This window comes from Corvus brachyrhynchos, unplaced genomic scaffold, assembly GCF_000691975.1.
Source record: "Corvus brachyrhynchos isolate BGI_N302 unplaced genomic scaffold, ASM69197v1 scaffold542, whole genome shotgun sequence".
Lineage (NCBI taxonomy): Eukaryota > Metazoa > Chordata > Aves > Passeriformes > Corvidae > Corvus > Corvus brachyrhynchos.
The window spans coordinates 1,564,278-1,578,011 of NW_008236766.1; the positions used below are offsets into that span (position 1 = coordinate 1,564,278).

Sequence of the window (13,734 nt, forward strand, 5' to 3'; positions counted from 1 at the left end):
GTGTGGGCGCCGAGATGGGGGGAGCCACGGGTGCTGACCCAAACCGTGGCAGGCCCCTGAATTTGCCCAAGTGTAGCTTTGCCTGTTATAGCCACAGCATGGGTCAAGCCATGGGCATGCAGTGTGTGTGCAGAAATGCACTAAAAAGTTTCAAGCTACCGTCCCAAGCAGCACAGCAACGAGCCCATCAAGGTCCCAAAACCACCCTCTTTTGGGCTCTGAACCTCAGTGGGCCCAGCGTGGCGAGTGCAGCTATTCCTCTGCTCCCATTTGCTGCAAAGCGAAGCAAAGCAAAGCTTACACAAAGCAGCTAGTTCAGAATCCCAGATTAGAAAGTGTCACCAGTTAATGTCACCTGATGGCATTGTTTAGCTAGGGGTATTTTTTTTTAACTGCGTGTTTATAGCACTCGTTTTGATAGAGTAATCACAGCACTTAGTGTTGGCTTTCATCTCCTTCATGTGACTCACCCCTTCCATTTTCCAGGGCTCAGCTGTGATTGCTGGAATGGTTCAGCTATCTGCACTGGTGCTACAAACTGGCCTGTGCCACCAGGCTCAGATCTGGAGCAGAAGTGCTTGGAGTAGGTGGGAGTTCAGATCAGGAGGGTTTAATCACCCTGCCGAAGGGGGACTGGCTCTTATCTGTGCAGCTGGCTCTGCTGCCCGTCTGCTGACTGCAAAGGGACAAGGGCAATCTGGGGCTTAAAAGGTAGATTTGGCCTCAGTCTCATCTTTAAATATGTATGGTCAGAGATATCTTTATTTTACAGATGTGTATAGCTCTAAATATATATATATTAAGAGATACTTTTGTTTATATATCTACATAAATACACACAAGGTTTTGAAAGCTTCCCCTCTCAAACAACAAGAGAAAAATACCTTGTTTTGGACATACCAAAATTTCCCACAGGAGTCTGGAAGAAATATCTCTGTGTCCCGACTCAAAAGCATCCAGAGAGCCCTTGAGGAGGTATTCCCAGGTGCCAGGAGCTGGCAGTGCAGAGCAGAGGCAACCAGAGCCCCCCTGGCTCTGCCCTGGCACAGAGGAACCCGAGGGTGACAAAGCAGCAGTGCCCCTTGGCCCCAGTAATGAGGTGGGTGGCACAGCAGCTGCATTGAGCAACATAAAGGTGGTGGGGAAATAATTTCAGTTTCCTGTAGGGTTTCATCATTTTACATATTTTTGCATAAGCCAGTATAAAGCCTCTTGGCTTTTTCCAACAGCATTAGAAGCATAGATAAACATGCAGATTTCCATCAACACTCCTTGAGCTCACTTTCTTGCCAGTTTTCAGGAAAAACTGCCCATACATTACTTGTCAATTTTTACAGAATTTTGGCTCAAATATTTTTAACTGCTTAATACAGATCACATTTATTATCACCATCAGTGGAAAATATTATCTTCCCAGATTTCCTTGTAGTTTAAGCAGTGGGAATAAAATTAATTCACTCTGCAGTTACACAGATATGTAAATCCATTACAAATACAGCACTGACTGCATTTTCTCAAATTCCTATGCCGTTTGCAGCTTTGTTTCTGGCAGCACCAATATCCTTCTGCTGATGATTGGATTGCCCTTCAGCCTCAGAATAATTCCTGGAGTAAACCTATTGATTAATGCTCTTGTGACATACTAACTCATATGGCACTAGGGAGCTATTTTTATTGCTGGAGTCCATTTGTGCCTCATATGTGCACACATTTTGAGTTCACATTTGATGCAGTTCACAAGCTGTCCTACACTTTGATGATATCCATCACCCACTGCAGCTCCAGCACTCCTGTTAAATTCCATTAAGCACTAGGGGTCAGTCAACTGTATCAGAAACATAAAACAATTTACTAAAATATACATTTAATGAGGCTTCTGGGAGGGAAAGAATGACATGTACGAGCTACAGTTTTAGGAATCAGACCTAAACCTATAGTGGATATAATCTAAACTATGATGAGCCTCTGACACATCCTCAGCATAGCCCCATGCCTGGATTTGATCAACATTCTATCACATGACCTACATTGTATCATGTATTAGGACTTAACCTGTAGTTGTAACTTACCATGCACTTTCTCTTTAGATAAAAACAAACACCAAAGATACATAACAAATACATCAAACACCCAAAAGCTGTTTGTGAATTCAAATTTTGTTGCTGCTACTGATGAGCTTTCTAGCAGTTGTGCAGAAGGAGATGGGAGTTCAGTTTTCTTGCAGTGAAGCTGGAGGCGGGTTCCCACCCCAAAAACCTGAGTGGTTTTTGCCAGGCACCAGCCACTGTGAGCAAAAAATGCACAAAAGCAGATGCCCTGAGGACAGTGCCAGCAGGACAAAACAGAGCCCCAGGTGACCCATGTGCTCACAGAAACCCAAACCTTCCTGCTCCCTGAACTGGGATATACCTCCAGTAAAACCCATCACATCACAGCCCTTTGCGGGTGCCACAGAAGAAATCTGTCCCTGCTGCAGGTGATTAGGGAGCCAAACAGGACCAATGTAACAGTGAAACCCTCAGGCTCAATACGTTCAGCCGGGGTAGAGGGGCTGATCAGTGGAACAGGATGCACACAGAGCTGAAGGTGAGAATGTTTCTACTGTGTCAGAGCTCCTCTTGCCTTACCAGCTGTATCATTAAGGCATCCTGGTGGCAGGTAGCCTACAAGGGTATTCATCTACGCCATCCCCACCCTCTGTTTTAACTAAAGGTGGTATCTCTAACTTGCTCCAACTAGAGGCCAGGCTGGAAAAAGTACAGGTTCTCTGGATTCCTCCTTACGATGAGAATGACCCCTTCACTTGCTCACATCCAGTGCGATCCAGCTGCTTACACCACCCTCCTTTTAACACTTCCTCTGTCGCCCACCCTCCATGGCCACCTAAACGAAGGTTGCAGCACTGCAGTAACCAAGCAAAGAAACAAGCTCTAACTGCAGTGGCAAAGCAGCAGCTGAGGATCAGAAGAAAACCAGCCAGAGTTTGCAAAAATACAAATGATTCAAGGCACGAGTAGGGTTTCGCATACCTCTTTCTGGGCTGCTGGGTCAATTAACTGTTGTGCAATTCGTGCTGACTGTAGTTGTTGGGAAAGGTAAGAGAACCAAACAATAGGAGTAACCTTAAGGAAATCTAGTTTAGGGAAGAGAATTGCACAGCAGTGCAGTTCTCTCGAAGTGACTCATGGCAGGCAGTACCATTCTGAGCCAGTGGTGTCGTTTCACTCCGGTGCAAAAGCTCTGTTTGTCCGATGCCTTTTGGAAAAGAGATACCTGCTTAAGTGAGGACAGCCGGTACCAATGTGCAAACAAGCACCACTCTGCAGGCACAACAAGCTCTGTAAGAACAGATGCAGACATTAGTCTGATTTGCACTGAATTTTACTAAACTCCTCTCCTCAAGGTAGACCAATGCCCCTCTTTCTTTAAAGGCAAAAGCATTTTGAAAATGCCTTGCTGTCTCCAAGACTGGGAAGAACCAGAACGCTAAAACAAAGGGGGAAGGGGGAGCAACCCAAGTTCTTTGTTCCAGTTGGCATGAAAGAATCATTCTTACAATAACTTATTTTCTCCTTCCCCCCAACAGCTGACAACTCATGGCAACTAAGGACAGGGCTGCTATTGTCGTTAAGCAAATACTTGTCCAATCTACGTAGGAAAAAGAAGAGCTCCAGAGATGACGACATGTTCAAAATGCTCAAAATGCTTGCAAGGGCATCCCAGGAGGCAAATAAAGAGATAGAGCAGTGGAGGAAAGGGTTCCTGAAGCAAAAACAGGGGACAGAGAAGTGGCCTTGCAGATGCAGCTGCTGCAGAGGTTGAAGAGTCAGACTGCTTGACCCAGACAGGGACTCAGGCTCTAAGAGTCACCACAGATGCCAGACTGCTGTCATCCTCTGCAAGGCCCTGCTTCTGCAACCACGTTTTCTGGGGCACACCACACCCATCAGCATTCATTTCTGCATGAAGTGATGGCAAAAACTATTCTGAGCACTGGGAGAGCCCCTTTTCCTGAATCCTACCAGTAGGACAGCTTATCTCAAGCATTCAATGACCAGTGTGCACTGAGGACACATACTTAAGCTCTTTCACCAAAAATTGTTTTAAAAACCTGTGAACAATCAAGCAAACAAACAACTCACCACACTCCCACACAAAATGTGTTTATTGTTAGAAATCTCCTCTTTTGGTACAAAGCCTGAACTCTCCCCCATATAAAGCATTTCTGCATGTCCACCACTCCAGCCACACACTTCAGGGGAGGATGGGGGCTATACATCACAACCTTAACATGCGGGATGAGTTCCAAACAAAGCACAACATACATTTTTCCATAAGCAGTCCTAATCCTCAAAGCAGGAGCATGGATGACTACAGCCCAGCCTTGGCAGCATTTGTTTAGTGGTTGGAATAAGGGCAAGTCTGCCTTCAAGGTTATCAGCCTCTTCCCCCCGCCTGTCCCATGAGGCTGCAGCCCTTCCTTTCATGACAAGTTGTGCAGAAGAGCTCCTGCAGTCACACTGGAGCTCGGTGGTGATGTGCCTGACATGGAGACAACAGGGACACAATTGTGTGTCTCCTCTGCAGCGCCAGAGGCTGCAAGGCCAAGAGTCGCAAGCGTGGTTGTGGGAATCCTGATACAAGGGGCTTTTCAAGACCCTCATGCCTTAATACAGGTGAACCTTCAGCTGGGCAGGCTTTGTGGGCCCTTCTTTATGGAATTATTCCAGAGGCTCCAAGCATAAGCAACAGAACCATGCAAATCAAACAACCTGGGGGCTCCCAAATGCACAGACTTGCAAGTACCAGTTGTGGATTGTTCAGCCCTGTAGAGGGCTTTGGTCACCAGGGATTTTACCCGTTTGCAGTCCCAGATCTACAAAACTAACCTGCTGCCAGTCACCAGGTAGAGTCCAGGCAGACCACGCTCCACAGAGCAAGGCTGTCTGGTAGGGGCAGGGGTGACATCCCACATGCCTGGTGCCAGACTCCTCCTTGGCTGCCCTTATTGTCCTGGTCCTGACAACTTTGCATGTCTTCAGACGTGCTTGCAACAGCCTGTTTATATTAATCACCACGAACATCTCGATGCTTGCCAATGTTTTTAAACTGGTGCTGGCTGGGTTGCAAAAAACAAGATGGATGTGAGGATAAGAAGAATCATGAGAATTTCAATTTCACTCCAAGCCTCAAAATTCCATCTTCTTCCAGTTGGATGCCACAACACACAGTATGTAAAGTCCCGGGATTTTATACACAGCAGTGGCAACGCATCTGGGGAAGCCTGGCTCAAGAGCCCAATACTTCTTTAGTCACACTGCAACACTGGATGGTTGTGGTGATCTGCAGCTAAGAGATCTTCTCTGGCTGCAGAATGGCAGCATTCCCTGCACAATGTTTGTGGATGTACAAGTCAACTCTATAAAACCATTGTGGGTATCTTGTTACCAGCCTCATGCAAACACTTCAGCAGAATGTTGGCTACAGACAGCTGTGCTCTGGCAGCAATGAAGTGGTATATGCAGCACCACAAGAGAGCACAGACACAAAAAATGGCTTTTATTATGCTGGCCCTCAGTGATGCTTTTGCAAAAGGAGAAAAAAAAAACCCAGCATTTTCAGTCTGATAGATTTTGTTTCTGAGAACATTATGCTTCAGTTCTCTTATCAACTACTGAAGAGTTTGGAGCTTCTCAGATTGTGAAATACCTAAAAAGCCACAGCAGACAGGCACTATGCAGATAAACAATCTCAGCACAACAGCAGCTGCAGAAAGACAGTAAACATGGCCTTCTGCAGCTAAACACTGTAAGACAAAAACAAGAAAGCATCCATGATTAGGGCAATTTATAGCCTAAAATAAACCTGGAGATTGATGAAGAACACGAGACCGAGAGAAACCATTCCTTCCATTTCACCAGTTTTGTAATTGCTTTGGAACGGGAGAGGAGAAGAATTTAAGAGATTAGGGGAAAATCATTCTTCATTCCCCATGAGTCTGATCCAGAGCTTATTGAAGTCAATTAAATGAATCCCACTCCAGGTCCACTGGACTTTTTCGATCAGGCCGCATGAGATGATTCCTAAAGCGGCTGTGCAGGAAGGATCAAGTTTGTTTCAGAAAAATATATTTAATTAGCACTTTCTCTTAAGGTAATCACAGACCCCATGAGGCAGTTGAAACTCAATGCATCTAGCCACAGCACTCAAAGGTGAATTGCTGTGAAAAGCATCAATTTAGGAAAACAACATTTGTTTTCAACATTTTTCCGCCCATTTACTGCTGACATGCCCAGGATGATCAGAGGTGATAAAAGAAAATAGTGCTGCTTTCTGCTCCTTCTCTCCAGCCCAGTGAACCTGCACATTTGAACTTTCACTGTGTGCAGTCAGGCTCATTCTTTCCTTGAAATTTTGTGTTATTTCCTTTAAAACAGTGAGGAAAACCTGCAAATGTGAAAAGCTGATAGCACATGACAAAAATAGGAGAATCCATGTGCAGATTTGACTTAAACTGCTCTTAATTCAACATTTACAGTTGTTTGGCTTGTGAGTCAATGATGACTCTTTAAGTTGGAGTTTCCCCTGAAATTCTGCCTTTACAAGCAAGTTTTTTTTCAGCCCTCTGTCCAGAAGGGGAAAACTAATGGTTCTTGCAAACATTATCTTTTGGGTAATGTTTTTGGTTTGTTTTGTTGGGTTTTTTTCCTGATACAAACCTTCTGAAACAAAGGCCGAGTCAAGAAAAATACTGGTTTCTCAGCTTCCATTATGGTAAAAGGGAATGTTCTTCTTTAAGAAAACAAACTCACAAAAACATAAGCAAAAGAATCCCCCAGAGATACACTGTGCACAGTGAAGAAATGTTCAGCAGTTCATGCAGGTGACTTCACTGGGTCAGTAGCTGCCTGTGTTCTGAAGGTCCTCGACAAACATTCCTGGCTTTAACCTTTCCAGGACTGAATTAAATTCTTGTTGTTATCAAAATTAATTAAGATAATTTTGAAGATTTTGTTATTTTGGAAAATAAACATTTATCCTCTTTGGAACAGATGGTCTTCCAGATATAGCCAGTCCTATGACAGAGATATTGTACATCTCCATCATTGCTGAACTAACAGACATGTTCATTTCTTCATAACCTAAAACGTTCATAACGTATGTGGAGCACAAACTGCCTCCTATGTCTGTACTCAAAACAGGTCTTAGAAACAGTGATGCTTATGGAAGGAAATAATTTAATTATGCCTATCTCAACAAGGTATCTTTCAGCAATTAAAAAAGAAAAAAACCCAGAAAAATTCATGTTCTGTTCTGACTCTAAAGTTAGCACTGACTCCTGCTGCTAAGGTTGGTCTCAGGTTTCATCTCCTCCAGAAAAACAACTAACAGAGCTGGTTTCTTGAGGCATGTCATGTGTACACTTACTCCACTATCAGGGTGACTAATCCCTACCCACACTGCCCAAAACCTTCTCATCTTGCATGTCCTAAACACACCTCTCCTGATGCACTGACAGCATCCCAAACTATTGTTACACCACAGAAAAGGACAGAAGCTCATAAATATCTAAACCCCAAGTGATTCTTTGGATTCTTTGTGCCCACATGTCCTCTACTCTGAAAGCTCAGTTGTGGCATGGAAGTGAGTGCTTGGATCCCATGGGAGTTTGAGCTGCCACTTTATACTGCTGGCAGTGTGGAGGTTTAACCTGAGGGGGGATGCAGCCATGGCCTGCTGTCCCATCCGGGAGCAGGGAGGGAGGGGCACAGAGTGTTCCTGCTAAGGTGATTCTGCCCTGTTTCTGAGTCCAAGTACTCTTATGGAAAGCTGTGCACTTGTATCTCCTCCACTGCCAGCAAGGGAACTGGCTGTGTTTTTAGGGAAGGATGAACTTGGAAAAGGACCAGAGTGTTGGAGTTTTGATGGGTGCTTTAGCGTGGTGGATGCTGCTTTAGCACGGTGGGTTTCTTCCCCCCTGCCCCTTTTCAGCTCTTATCCAGAAAACCCTGACTGTATCCTATGAGATGGAGGTCCTGAACCATAAGTTTCAACTCCTTCAACTAGCATTATTTGTGCATTCATGACCCATTCTACTTACCCATACTCACAGCAATCACTGCACTAGAAAATAATATAAAATTTTGCTGTGTTTCCACCCTTTCTTTTTATTTAAGTGAGAGCTCCTGTTAAGACAGAAGTAGCTCCTCTTAAATAGTGCAGGTAAGGATAGGCAGCAGGACTCTTAAGAGCCCCCAAGGAAGACAAGGAAACCAGAAACATTTCGAGTCAGAATCCTACTTGTTATTAATTCCTGGCTTTTCCATTCTGGAGAGTGCTGTACATATGTAGTGCTGGAGCAGTATATCTTCTTTTTGCTCAGGGCTACCAAGTCTGGCAATCACACCATTGAATCAGAGGTTTACTATTAGCTCTGCATTAATGGTGGGCTGGCCTGCAAAATAATTTTCAAACTGGGGCAGAAACCACAAATGACTAGGGCAGAAGTAGTTGTTATACATGAATGATAGGTCTTCTGATCTTCCAAGACCATTTTCAGTTATTGTTCAAGATTTCTGGAAGACTTTTCACCAGTTGAACTAAGGAGTCAAAATAATGGTACATTTGTGTATTCCATGTGTCTGGTTTTTGTCAGTGTACTTGCACACATTTCATTTTCCAGGACACACTGATTCTGGAGAGACAGCAGACATTTGAGAGGGCTGAACTGAAGTGCAAACTGACCAATAGATTAAAGCAGCAGAAGCTGCAGAGGAGCCAAATTCCTACAAAAGTGAAGACATAAGAGAGAAATAAAAAGAGGCTAAAAAATGCAGTGATATAGGCAGTTAGTCTTACCTATTTTGGGTTGTTTTAGTTGCATATCCTTAAGTATTTTTGCAGGAATGTGTAACCTTCTTGGGCAGGAGGAAGAGGAGGGGAAAAACAAGCCTGCTGGGCTGGAAGTAGAGACTCTGTGCAAAGATTATTCCCCAGGCATGTCCTCCTACAAGAAAACACACAAAGTTGCAGAACTGTTCTCTTGGGAAGATGCAGCACTCTCAAAGCAGGTGATCAAGAGTACTTCTGGTATAGCTTTTTATTTGCAATATTCCTGCCAGCACAGCCCCATTATTGAACTTCCCCGCTGTCCTGATCTGGTCTGTCTGCTCTGATATTTTTAATCTGGAAAGTGATTGCTAAATCAGAAACATAGTGAAGAAAGAGGGACATGCCATCAGTCTCCATGGCCTGTTTGAACTTCGTACTAGTCTGAACAACACTGACTTGCCAATAGGATTCCAAGAAAGCATGGAGGCTGCTTTGTTTTTAAATTTGCTAGGGAATATGCTTCTCAGCTGCTACACAGGAAGCAGTCAGCCCACCCATTACAATTGTTTTCTTGAGACCAGATTTGAGGTATGTTACGAAGTATATGAGGTATTTTATTAATTATGCAAGATCGGGAAACTAGCTGAGTTTCTTTGAGATCCCACACATGGGCACATAAAGGACAAACAAAGTAAGTGCTGCAAAAGACAAACATAAACATGCCTGCAAACACAATTGTTCACTCTGCCTCGAATTACAAAACAGCATTTTTCACATGGCTGGAGTCTTAGGTCATAGCAAGTGTCAGTGGAGAAGAATTCAGAGAGGTGAGGATGCAATATTCTAGAAATACGTCTGGTAGGACCTGGCTTTGGAAGTAACTTTTCTCAGAGAAAAGGCTTTAATAATAAGCAAGTGTATCAGATTTCTGCAAACACACTGTTAAGGTCGGCAGAGCAGCTGGCAGCAAGGCGAGTTCTGTGACCTGCTCCTGAACCCTTCAAACTCATTTCCTGTCAAACATCAGACCCAAGAGGACAAGCAAAAAGCTGTTAAGCTCTTTTCTAGAAGAGTCTGAGATTAGAATTCCAGTAATGGCTCAAATTCCTTTCCAGTTGTCCTGAACTGGCCACTTGCAGTGATTGCTATGCCGTATGGCAGCGCTGTCCTCCTCTGGGGGAAGGAGGAGAGAGTGGGGGTGGAAGGAGGGGTGAAGCCATGGAAAATAGGATCCAGCTTTTCCAACAGCAAACAGGGGAGTCAGATGCGCCATTCATTTAAATAAATTAGAGCTACTTCCGGTGGATGGCAGCAGGTGGTGGGGATTGCTCAGCCTGTCCTGGACAGCAGAGGTAAGCCTGGATGCCTTGTGCCTCTTCCCAAAGGCAAGCCCCCGATGGTCAACGCGCTCAGTCCGGTATAGGAAACACACAGCTGTACAGATTTTGTGGAAACAGCTCATAAGATCACAGGTAATACCACTTCAAGATCTTCCTCTGTCCCAAAGTGGATCCAACAGTACAGAACACAAGAACTAAAAAAGCCTAGCAAGGAATATCTATCCATTTTCTTCTGCACAGAACCTTCCCAGTTTTCTGCGCCAGCTCTGCAAGGGAGTCCAATGTCACAAGGAGTCACAGCAAACACTACAAATGCCCTTTGGGTTTATTTGGCAAGACCATTCTGGAGCCAAATTCTTCCATCCTGTACCATATCAATGGACAGAAAGGTATTGTACAACACCAGGAGAGATCTCCTTTCCTTCCATCTTAAGGAATCACCAGTATTTCTCCCTTTCTCTTTTTTTTAAGTTTACTCAGCTATCATCAACCTTTCTGTAAGCACCTCCATCTCTATGACAAAGAAACCAAAATTAAGATGAAATCTTGATTTTCCATGTTTCATAGTTAAGAGGCAGAAGGGATCTGAAAACAAATCTGATAAACTTTAATTTACTGCATCTCAGTAGCTATCTTCAATTTCATCTTCCTTTCCAATTATACTGTTATAAACTAAACAATATATCTAAATATATAGCAGACTATTTGTATTAAGATGTAAATCCAATAATAAAGAAAAATGTTAAGGAAAACAAGAGAAGTAAACTTGCAGCAAATTAATCAAAACATTTGCTTTCCATGTGGGTGAAAATGCGAATAAATCATTACAGGCAGACTTGCTTGTGATTTTGTTTTTGTTTCTTTATTATTCTGTCTACTATTGGCCAGAGGCTTACATTCATTTCTGGAAATGAGCCAGCTTCTGATAAAAAGTACTTCTATAGCAGGTGTATAAACTGAACAAATTCTACCATCAACAAAAAAGTTAATATTTGGCAGGATTTTTGGATTTGGGTCTGTTTCCTCTAGTCAGTTCATTAATATAAAGTTTAACTGCCTTCCTTCCTTAACCCAGAAATAGCAAACAGCCTCTCCCTTTTCCCCCCAAATCACACAGCTCCTAATCACTGGTCTGTGTCCCAGAGACTCCACTGCTGCACACAAATCACAACGGCCACCACACAATCCTTCATGTCAGAAAGGCTGGGGAATGCTTCAGCGGGATTAGATGCGTTTTCCAGATTTACTGCTGAAAATCCTGGGAAACCTAGGGACGAAGAGACAAGCTAACATTTTAGTTGAGCTTAGTGGCTCTGAATTGGCCAATGCAGCTGCTGGCTGAGCAGGGGCTGACCTGCAGCCAGCACGTAAAAATGCAGGGCTAAACAAGGAACAAATAAATAAGGAAAATGCCACCCTCGGAGAACAAGGCTTGAGCTCCTCTGGACAAACCACAGCGTAACAAGATCAGCTCCCTCATCAAGGGCACAGCCAGACTCTGCTTTCCCCTCACAGGCTTCCTTTCCTGAAAGCAAATGTTCTGTTTCACAAATCAAGGTGGGATTCCTACATATTGGAGCAGCCTGATGAACAACTACAGCCTTTACCAGTGAAACCCACAAGGCTCTGACTGGGAATCTGCTTGTCCCCAGTATTTATTACAGGGCTCTCAACCAGTGTCTGCTCTTTCCAAGCATTTTGGTCTGAACCTGAACTTCACAGGTTCTTGCCTGTGAAGTCCCAGATGTGTTCAGGAGTATTCCTGTACTTTGAAAAAGCTTGGGTGCATGTGGGGCACATCTCCAGCGTTCACTTAAATTCAATCAATTAAGAGCAGTCATGAACTCTCTCAAACAGAGAGTGTGCATAAGCAGAAGTTTATACCTATCGGGGTAGTTTGAAGAAGTGTACAAGGACAGAGATTTATAATCAAATCCTGTAGAATGTACTGAAAACTACGCTCCCAAGATACTAATCACAGAGCATCAGCAGGCCTAGGACTCCAGACAAAAACAAGTTTTTCTTTCACTTATATAAATCATTTTGTAGCAACCCAATCAAAAACTAAACTTAACAGTGCCAGGTCTCACTGACCTCAGTCCAGGACAGCAGTAAATACATGTCTGCCATAATTAAGTTCCATTCGAGTTAACAAGTCAAAAACATATTTACTGCTGTTTTGAATGGGAACATTTGCATTTTCATCTATTCTTACAATTAGGGCCCCATGGAGAGCTAAAAACAATTCCAAACTCGCTATCAAAGTGTAAATAAATTGGAGCAGCACTTCTCTGTGTTGATATGGCCAAGGCATTTATGCTCAATCAACCACAAGCTATCTGAGGCTTACCCTAGAAAAAAAGATATCAGAATAAAACTAGAAGCAAACTCTGCACTGGAGCTGCATTTCAGATTGTAGTAAAAAATGTTCTTGAAAACCACCAGGCTACATTGGGTAAGTTATTTTGGAAGGCATTACAAACCCTGGTACCAACTCACAAGATCAGTCCTGTTCAGACATTGAGGTACAACTGAGCCCCAAATGAGGGGTGTGGCCGAGGGCAGGAGCACAAGTGGCTCAGGAGGTCAGCATGGAACTGTGTGCTGATCAAAACCAACCAAGACAGTACCTGAAGACTTTCCACATGTCTAGGTAGTCCTGTACCAACATGATTAATTCGATGTCCTTTTTTACTGCTTAGCAGCCTTCAAAGAAAAGTAACACTTGGGGAGGCCTGGTTAAAGTTGGGATTGATAGCAAGCCCTGCAGTATTGTGCAGGAACAGCTTTGTAACACTCTGGATTACTCTGGAGAACTCTGCTGGGAGATGGTACATCTTAGGGTTCTGCTTGTTCTGGCTGACCAACATAGGAAGGAGCCATACAAATCAAAATAGGAATATATGCAGGGTGTTTGAAATTTAAAGGCTGCCTCACCCAGAATGTGCAGAGTTGGAAAGGACCCACAAGAATCATCGAGTCCCAAAAATAGGGGGAAGGAAGTGGAGCATGGCTGTGCTCCTGTCCCTCCTGCTTTTGAGCAGAGTGGATGCCAGCTGCCCACAGAGCTGAGAGAGGAAGCTGGGCTGCGGGTAGAGGCTCTACAAGAAGATTGTTTCTGTCATGAACCTTGAGGGAATTGGCATGGATAAGCACTGGTGTGATTACATACCCCAGCAAGAATCATAGTTCATTAAATGAGGTTACTAAAAGAGGCAAGAAGAGGACAAGGTTAGAACACTGCAAGACCCAATGACTATTTCCACATTGAAGAGTTTAGAATAATAGCTCCTGAACAAATTGAAAACAAGAAACTGAATTAGGTTCAGATGATCTTCTCCTGAATAAACTTCACTGTGGAAGATTTCACAAGGCACTGCTGAAGCGTAAATATCCATACCCAGTGTAACAATACATTCATCTTTGGGGGTGGGGCGTGGAGTGGGGAGAAAAAAACCCTCACAGGTCCAGACAAGGTTAGATCAGCACTATTTAATATCATCAGTGAGAGCTAAACTGAATCTATTACCAAAGGCCATGTGAGTGTGTGAAGTCCTTCACA

General features: G+C 43.7%; 1 long non-coding RNA gene across 5 annotated transcripts in view; it reads right to left on the bottom strand.

Annotated features, from left to right (window-relative positions):
- Positions 1-13,734, bottom strand: part of LOC108444958 — a 46,432-nt gene that overhangs the window by 26,107 nt on the left and 6,591 nt on the right. For 4 of the 5 annotated variants that reach the window (XR_001859681.1, XR_001859677.1, XR_001859679.1 and 1 more), the window contains exon 2: positions 8,860-9,007. The exons of the other annotated variant lie outside the window; for it this stretch is intronic. This is a non-coding gene — a long non-coding RNA (uncharacterized LOC108444958). The remainder of the gene's footprint in view (positions 1-8,859; positions 9,008-13,734) is intronic. 5 annotated transcript variants of the gene reach the window in all.